This window comes from Gobius niger, assembly GCF_951799975.1.
Source record: "Gobius niger genome assembly, chromosome: 7".
NCBI classification, from domain to species: domain Eukaryota; kingdom Metazoa; phylum Chordata; class Actinopteri; order Gobiiformes; family Gobiidae; genus Gobius; species Gobius niger.
In genome coordinates, this window is record NC_136858.1 from 25957095 (window position 1) to 25966976 (window position 9882).

The window sequence follows — 9882 nt, forward strand, 5'->3', positions numbered from 1 at the left end:
TGAAAGATCTTTCTCATTTCAATATCACCAGTCACCTTACGTAACGGCTGCAGCCTTAATTTAGCAGGTCATATTTCAATCTTCTCTCCAGTATTACTGTGATGCTTCAGAACTTGTGCAACTTAATGTGCAGTAGAACTGAATCATTTCTTTTTCTACTTCAACACCAGAAAATGTTTGTTTTTCCGAATTCGCATAGACCAACTGGTTGTTTCATGTCTCAGTGAAGATAACATGCAAACTTAAGATTCTGTTTCGGCCTATACTTGTGCAAGAGCGGAGCCATCGGGGTGTTCTCTTTGTCTCAGGGCAAACTGTTAAACTCGTTGTAGCTCAAAGTGGTTTGATGTGCGCGGTGAGCCTAGAAAGCTTGTTAATGCTAAATGAACGTGCATGGAGGCTGCAGCACGATGTTCAAGGACGATGTAGAGCAGTGAGGAAGAGATGAGAGAGGCTATGAAGGGGAAGAGCTAATGGAAGACGCGTTTGGTAACAGTCCAGAGAGAGCTAAAGTAGGACTAGCATGTTAACACACCAGGCTCTAGCAGGCTGGGCGTACTCTGCGTCCATGCGTCCGTGGGGCTTTGGAGCTTAATATAATATGAATATATTATGAACCTAAAAACTTCAGAGGATCTTTCGGCAACATAGAATCCCAGTCGACTTCAAACCGGGGAACACTTTGAGACAAAAATGAGCGCATCCTAAAGATAAAACTCCTTTCCACAAACAGAGCAATGTGGTGGAGGAGTGCAAAGAGCGCTACATCGGAGAAACTAGACAACACCTGCAGAAGATTCTTGACCAACACCGCAGAGAAAGCTCTAGTGGCCCTCAGTCTGCAGGCCAGTTGTTTGATGAGAGTGAGGTTGAAATTTTAGCTAATAAAAGATGATGCTTTGAAAAAGGGATCAATAAGCAATATTTTATTAGGAAACGAAACCCTTCAGTGAACTGAGAATGGAGGACTTAGATTCAATCTTTCTCCTCTATACATCAGCATCCTACGCCCAAGCCTGGAGGACAATATAATGCTCATGAGGCTGAGACACAGCCCAGGACAGATCAATCAACAGGTGATGAGCTGTGATCAAGTGAGAGAAGGGTTGTTGAAGCTCACGTAACAACAGAGGTTGTTTATCAACAGGTTGAGAGTAGACTAGAATAAAGAGGGGTCGGACTATGACAAGTTTAAACAGACAGTGATTTTTATTTAGTCCGCCTGTGGTCAGAATTCTTTAGTGTTGCTGACAAAGCTTCTTAAATGAGAGGCGAAACGTTCCTACACTTCAACTGCAGAGTACAGATGCTGACTCTAGAACCTTCGTCCAGGAGAAAATACCCCAAACCTTATTTCTGAGGTGGAAGCAGCCATTCTCCTACTTTGTGCGTCTCTACTGCATAACTATTTCCTAACCTTTTACGCACACTAATTATTTTGTAATGCCAAAAAGTTCAAAAGGGATATTTTCGAGGTCAATTTCCTCGCAATTATTCATCAACAATGGAACCGCCTCCCTGCCTCCTTCTCCACTGTCTGTGGACGTAATGTGTTGAAAACACTGTTAGAGTGTCTTTGGAAGTGCAGAGATGGTGAGATGTGAGGCTCTGAGTCGGTGAGACTCCGAGTGGCAGTGAAGAGTGGGTGTGAACACTAATTAAACACAGCATCTGTTGGAAGCAGGCACCGGTTGAAGACGAGAGACTGGGGATCAAATAGGCAGGTTTTAAAAGCACAATGCGACTGTTATTGTATATATCAAATAAAATCAAACTTAATTGACAGAAAAAAGTATACTCTGTGCATTGTCTGTGTTTGGGATTTGGTCTTACTCAGGTAAAAAGCTTTTGTTTAGTGGTTCTTTTGTGGCTTGTAAACCAAGCTATTGTTTATGGTGGAGGGGTGTTTTTCTATAGTGATATCTCATAGGGGAAGCGTTATAACTGGTGCTGTCGACAGTCTAGACTTATTTTTATGAACACATAGATGTTTACAGTTCTATTGGGCAGTTTTCAAACTTTATACAACGCATAAAATATCACTGTTTCAAAGTACCACTTTACTGTGAAATGAGCTTCTCTGAATAAACCACTTAATAAAGCACATAATTGGTCAAAATAGCAAAGAAATATCCAAAACGATCTCACAAGTGCAGCAAAGCACACGCATCACAAACAAATACTAAGACAAAAGCTGGACAAAACACTTTAACTTGTATACTCTTATATTCAAAGGCACTATTTTATTCACTACAATTTTTAACTAGATGGATGAAATTTGTTTTCTCCTTCGAATATTTTAAAAGCAGCCATTTGTATGAAAAGACTGACAAGTGCTCTGCATATAATTAAATGAATATAAAGCATTTATTTGATCATGAACTAGTACTCCAGTGTCTGCGTACATTGGTGTATGAATGAGAGTGTGAATGGTGCGTGGGTTCTTTGCTGGAAGGTGAAGTGCCTAAAGCAGGTGGAAAAGTGCTATATAAGTGCAGACCATTTAGGAGTGTACAGTGGGAGAAAAAAGTATATAAATCCTTTGGAATTTCTTACAGTACATTTCTGTCATAAAATGTGGTCTGATCTTTATTAAAATCACAAGAATGTGTAAACAGTGTCTGCTTAAACTAATACCACAATTACATGTTGTCATATTTTTATTGGCCATGTAAACGTTCACAGAGGGTTCACATCCCTGCACAGAATTGTAATGTATGAAGTGCATCAGGAAAGTTATAAACGAGTTTGAACCACAATATAAGTTTAAACTTTTAAACTCTCCCTGTTTAATTGTTTGTAAATGTGACGGAGAACCCCACATGCCTCCACTGTTCTATTCGACCATTGCCTTCTCTACATGTTTAGATTGATGACTGCTCACAGAGGAAGTGCCACGACTCCCGTTTTACACAAACAGCCCCTGGTTTTGTGCCGATGTAGGGAATGGCTTCAGGGTTTAAACATGTCCTTCAGTGCTGCCTGTGTCCCTCCGTCTCTCCATCATCCACTGCTGCCGCTCACCCGTGCCACCTCGCTAACGACTGCTCTGCGCCCGGGAGTCCAGCGTGCCCCATTCATACAGGACCTCCACGGAGAGGCAGCGGGATAAAGACAGGAATGAGGGAAAAGGAAAGAAATTTTGTCTCCATTCAAAAGAGAGAAATGTGAATGACGGACTGACGGACTGATGCAGTGATAATAGGTAAGAGTAGACCAGGTGCTGAGCTTTATGGCATAGTCCCAAACTGATGCTGACAGGTCTGCGTAAAACACGAAGCACAACTAATCCTGAAGAAAAAGTAGGGCTGTGCCGTTAATTTAATTTTAATCGAGTCACAAATACATTGATGATTTCGGGTTATCGGCATGGTGCATTTTAACACACTGAGTGTTGCGCTGTTTTGGAGATTTAGCTGTTGAGTGCCAACAATCCAGACCATTTTTTATGATATTTGTAGCACCTCAGCGTATTCTATGTTTTAGCTATGGACACATATATGGCTCGATTGAGAGGTGAGGCTCTAAGCTCTCCGTAGATGAAAGATGAGCTTCATTCTATGTGCCTCGGTTACTTAGCCTGGCTAACACCAGACTAAAATCACAAGTGATATTTAGTCTGGGGACCACCAATTCATTTTCTCGTAGGAGAGGTGTGGTTTACGATCGTCCATACTCGTTTATTGGGCGATACGAAAAAAAAAAAAAAAAGTCTCATGCGTCTGCACGTAGCCATGGCCAATCGTATCATCGTATGAGATGACGTATGACGTACCCGCTGTAAACTTTTGAGCTAAATTATTTAGAACAAGGTCTAAAGCTTGATCAAAAAATACCATCGTGTCTGCTGCTGTCACGTTGGATCCGTAAATAAACTTTTTTTTTATTATCCGTAAATAAACTACAAGCTTCCATATATCGAATAGCGCGTCATCGTCTTGCCGTCTCTCCTCGCTCTGTGATTGGTTCCCAAATCCACCGGAGATTTCGGCCATGGTCCCCAGGCTGTTGTGCAGTTCGAAATAATTCGAGCGCACACAGCAGCATGGTGTTAGCCAGGTTATCGGTTACTGAGAAATCTAAACTAAACAGAGGCTAGTTTTGATCAAAATCACAGATTTTTTTTCTAGAAACAGAGATAACAGGGGTTTTACACAACACTCTCCTTTCTGATTAACTCCTCTCTCCAACTCTCTCCTCCTCTCTCCAACTCTCCTCCTCTCTCCTCCTCTCTCCAACTCTCTCCTCCTCTCTCCAACTCTCTCCTCCTCTCTCCAACTCTCTCCTTCTCTCTCCAACTCTCTCCTCCTCTCTCCTCCCTCTCCTCTCTCCAACTCTCTCCAACTCTCTCCTCCTCTCTCCAACTCTCTCCTCCTCTCTCCAACTCTCTCCTTCTCTCTCCAACTCTTTCCTCCTCTCTCCTCCCTCTCCTCTCTCCAACTCTCTCCAACTCTCTCCTTCTCTCTCCTCTCTCCTTCTCTCTCCTCTCTCCAACTCTCTCCTCCTCTCTCCAACTCTCTCCTCCTCTCTCCAACTCTCTCCTCTCTGGATGGACACTTACGTTATGGGAAGAGGCAAATACCTAAATATCTCAGTTTCAATATATAATGCATTGGTTTTATGTAGCACTTTTCTGGACACTCAAAGACGCTTTACATTGCACTATTCATTCACTCCATGCTCAGTGGTGGTAAGCTACTATTGTAGCCACAATTGCCCTGGGGTAGACTGACGGAAGCGAGGCAACCAGTCTGCGCCATCGGCCCCTCCGACCACCACTCACTCACTCACTCACGCACTACATTCGCTAGGCTTCCTGGTGTTCCCAAACAATCTCCCTTCCAAGTCCTGCCAGGCCCTTCCCTGCTTAGCTTCCAAGGTCTGACGGGATTGGGCAGAGCAAAGGCGGTATTTTAGTTTATTGGTTTATTTGGTAGGGACAGTGCAAGTTAATGAATGTATGGCACTATACTATATCATTGCTGACATGTTTTGAAACACTGATTTTGAAACACCGATTTTGACCATTTTAAGACTCAGAGAAATGTTAAGGTCTCAACTGTTTCGATCTTTCAATGGGAAGTTGCTCTGCTTTGTCAAACGTGCTCCAGTGAGCGATAGAGAAGTGTCGGCTCTACAGCTGTTCACTACGCAAAACCATGCCCCCTCGGACTAAAAAAAGAAAGAAAAGAAACGCAATAATATATATTTGAAATGTCCAGATCGTGACTTTTCACAAGATCGTCATTTATTTCACTTCTGTTCATCACAGAGCTACCAAAATCTCACATAAGGTGTATTAGAGTGTCTATTGTTTTGTAATTAAAAAAAAGTTTTTGGCACTCAATGTGTTAATTGATTGGTCTGCAGCCAATCCTGTGGCACCAGGACACTTTTTGGGCGGAGTTTGGACTTTGAGCAATAGAATAGAAAGTATTTTGTTAAATGGCCCTGGACTGCAAAGTATTCATTTGTAGTGTAAGTTGAGTTGTATTTTAAAAGTGTTCATTTCGGAAAACATGAGAAGCCATATTTCTTTTTCTCATAATGGAAACTATATAATCAAATTGAAAAGCTTCATATTTAATTGTTAGCATCACAATTAGTGCAAAGCTGTTTTTATTCTTCCATTTGCTGTGACCGACTCCCACTTGAGACAACTTAATGATTTAATAGATACCTTAAGTTACACTGTTATTTTCTCTTGTAAGCCAGCTCTATAAAGAAGTGCGATTCAAGAGGCAATTACCTTTTTACACAGTTGAATGCTCTTCAGCAGCGTGTAAAGAAACACAACAAAGTATCACGTCTTGATTCGAGAGATGCAAAGAGATAACAACTTTGCAAAACAAAAACAGGAAGTCTCACCTCTGAGTGACAAATCCGCCACATTTTCACCACCGAGGCTGAGACGGACATTATTATTAGGTGCCTGACGAGAGAACCAATCTACAGTAGATGATGATCACAGACTGGCTTGTGCGGAGGGAGGGTGGATGTCATAGGCTGACCTCGTAGGATAAACTCGCCAACGGTCAACTTATTAGCCTGTAAGAAGATGGAGTGTGATTTCTTTCTAGATGAAGGCAAATATAGCATCCTTGATTATATCTAACGTTACTCTATAGAGTGTCCTTTTGCAAAACAATATGAAATACATTAATTACTATATTAACACATTCTAATACAGTGATTAATACTGTAAAAAAAAACACCCACATGTATCCAATTGCATCTTAAAAACAAATAGACCTTCAATTTTTGCTACTATAGAAGTGCATTGACTCTTTGAAAAATCATTGAAAAATTAGACTAATTGCACAGCGCTACTGCGGACGACAGTTTAAAATATTTTAATAGCAATAGGTTGTGTTCACGTGACATCACAACTTTCTAAAGAGCCTTTAGTGCTGTATTCAGGCTGGTTGCCATGGTAATGCTCAAAATGCAGATTTCTAGTCTTGTTTTATTGCTAATTTCTCTGTATTTCCTGGGCCAATTCACATGAAACTAAAACTGTCACAAAGTTCAAAGTCATCTCTTCCAGCACTTATGAACTATGGTCTAATTATTTTCTCATAAAGTTGTCCAAAAGTGGTGACAATATATAAAAAAAGGAAAATGTTACATATTTGTTGGGTTTCTCTGGTCACGTGTCACATGATGTTAAGTAACTGGAGCTGATCTCAACAACCTGAAGCTAATAAATTGAGGCGTCACTTCAAGACACATTGCAACACCTATAAATGATTCATCTCAGTTTGTGTTTGGTGGTTGTCTCTTCGATGAAGTCTACCCTCTACTCTTTATGTTCCTTGACTGGACTACCAAAGACTTCGAAAACATTGTCAAGATGTCTCAAGCATCTGCGATTTTACCAAAATGTTATCAAATGGTTTGTCCTCTTCTAAATGTGGTCTGTGTGCAATGTGTATGGATATGGTGTGCTATAATTTCTGAAAATGTCTACAGCTAAATAGCTTTTTATGGAAGTGCATGCAGGGTATAAACATAACGTATTAAGCTTTAAAACTTTGATATTAATCTTGTACACATACGTAGATATGAACAACATCAAAATGTCGTTTATGCTCCATTTATTGATGTCAATGCGTCCCACAGACAAACTGGGTTATGACCGGCCATTTATTTACTCCACGCATAGTGACACTGTTTTTATTATAGCTAGCATTTATCTGGCATTATTCATAATTTTACAACTTTGCAATACACACACTGAGACAACAGGGCTATTATTTAGTCAAAACAGTTGGAACAGCAGAGCTCCTGGGCCTAATATTAAAAATCTGAGACATTTATAGATAGATTCATAGATAAGATTCTTTGATGTAAAAGGTGGATGTTGCCAAAGCAATAAAGAAAATGTTTGAATTTGATCTGAATCTGAATCAAAACAATTTCTGTGTGACTTTTACAGTTTTCATAAATTTTATTTTTTCTCTCAAATGTGGTGCTGTCAAAACAACTTGAATTACCTGATGTACCTCTGTTTCCATTTGAAGCAATTCCAATATCCCTGGTTGCGAAAAACACTGTATCAATCATTTGAGTTCATGGAAGAGACATTTTTAAATTTGTGCCGTTTTTTGTTTTCACGTCAGGCTCACCAATTACATAGATGTTAACAAACCAAGCATTTGACGCTAAAAGGCAAAAACTGTTCTGGGCAGCAGGCTCTTCAGAAAGTTATTATATCACGTGAGCACAACACTGACAGTGCCCAGAGACTAACTGCTCTCCTGCCGTTTACTCATCTGCCTCTGAACGACCTCTGTGCTTTGGCATCAAGGTGATGCTTTCAGTCGATGCAAACGGCAGCAGTCAAATCCATGCAAAAAATGGACTGCGGTTAAGCCTGCGCAATCCTCAAATCAGGAAACAGAGCTAAAGCCACTGGAATAAGGTCACGCTGTTTTGTAAGTGACACAAATGCCCACAAAGAAAAGGAGTACATTATACAGCTCCAAATTTTATCGACAAGTATAATGCTGAAAAATAAAAGCAGGAAACTTGAGCTACCTTTTAGAGACGAGAACGACGTGATATTATCTTTCCGAACAGACCTTTTGCCTGAGTCTATTTTTTGTTTTCCTCAGATAATTTAGATGTCGCAGATGGATAACAGAGACAGCCGGGCACTCCTGTCTCACAGTTCGCGCCCCAAGAAGGAATTAATGACCAAGTATCGCACCTATTTCCGTGCACGGACAGAGGTTGAGAAGGTTGGCATATGGCGCCAGAAGCACAGCTGCAGCCGGTTTCCCATTATTTTAAAAACAACAAAAGGGAACAGGTGCTCGTCTTTGAAATCTTTTGACCAATGATGATCTATATAGATATCTTGCTAATTATACAGTATGTACAAGGCCAATGACTTTTGCCTACCAAGGTTCTAGAGGCAACCCAATAAAAGACTCAGTATTCTGCCACCTTGGTCTACCCTATAATGTAAGAAGGTGCTGTGAGGAATTTTCCATCGCAGGAATCTTTTCCCTCCCTTTTCAGCCTCTGTTCTGGGCAAGTAGCCTAACTTCATGTCAGATCAGGAAGGCTTTGGTGACGTATGGAAAAGCAGTACTGTACATGATGTGCATCACTTTCTGCCCTTGACACACACCTTTAGATAATCGCTGTAAAAGGTTTACCTCTTGACCAAACAATAATAGTTATTAACTAATTAATCATGGATGAACAGCATCATATTTTTCTGCCTACATGATTGTAATTTTCATGCCAAATGCCACCCCTTTTCATTTACCTGGACTCTGACTTGTGCCCTCTCTTGACTAAATTTACTGTATCGAACTGGACGTCGAAATACCGCAGCTCGAATGGGAGCTCGAATATATCATGTCTCTTCTTTCCTTTCACATTTCAGAGCGTGTGAAGGGAACTTGACTCGTGGCCCCTCTGTTGCGTGCTTAAAGGCGCTCCTTGAAGAGACAAAGGCACAATCACAGCGCGCTCGTGGGCTCGCGCACTCCCTTCAGAGGGCACACCGCGGCCCTTTCATCTGCGCTCTCCTCTCTGGATCTGGCCTCTCATCGCGCTGCTTTATGTTCTGCTTTCTGCCTCGAGTTCAAACGCTGGGGACCGGTTTAAACACAGGAGCTCCCCACTGCAGCGCTCCACTGAACTAGAGCTATAGCGGGACATAAAAGACTCGACGATCTGCCCATTACCTCCCTTTTTAGCCTCCGCAATGAAATAAAAAGCAGCTTCTATTAATTAAAGAATGTTACAAGCTGCTTTGTAACGGATCCTGCCTCAAGGGAGAACAAGCCATTGTAAGCGAAATGAAGATGAGTGCATCAAGAAGAGCCCTCCATTAGGTTAAATTAAGGTACACTGGGTATGGTAAATAGTGTGCTCCACTGGGGAAGCACCCAGAAACCCATCACCTGATCTTGAGTTAGGTATTCGGATAGGAACTGAACAAGACATTTAGTACAAGGAGAAATCAAAAGTATCATTTCTGTGAAGTGCAGGGCGATAACTCTTTGATAACTCAGATGCTTCTCAAATAATTAACAGTTCTAACAGATAAAGTCTATTTATGACATTTTGGAATAACACATTTGCAAATTGTGCTATAGACAGCCGGGTTTATTGCATGTGATGCTGAGGCAAAGGGGCTTAAGACGGGGATTTGTACAGATATATAAAAAGACACAAATGGTCAAAGCAGAACATGATATTCTGTGTGCTGCAGCTTTCCAAATACAAGAATCAATACAAGAAAAAGTGGTACAAATGAAAGGAAGGAGATGCACCTGGTCGATAGTGAGCTGCAGGTGATTGAGGGGAAACCAGAGCCTCGGCAGCGTTGTGTGTGCATGCCTTTATGTTTGCGGTTACAAT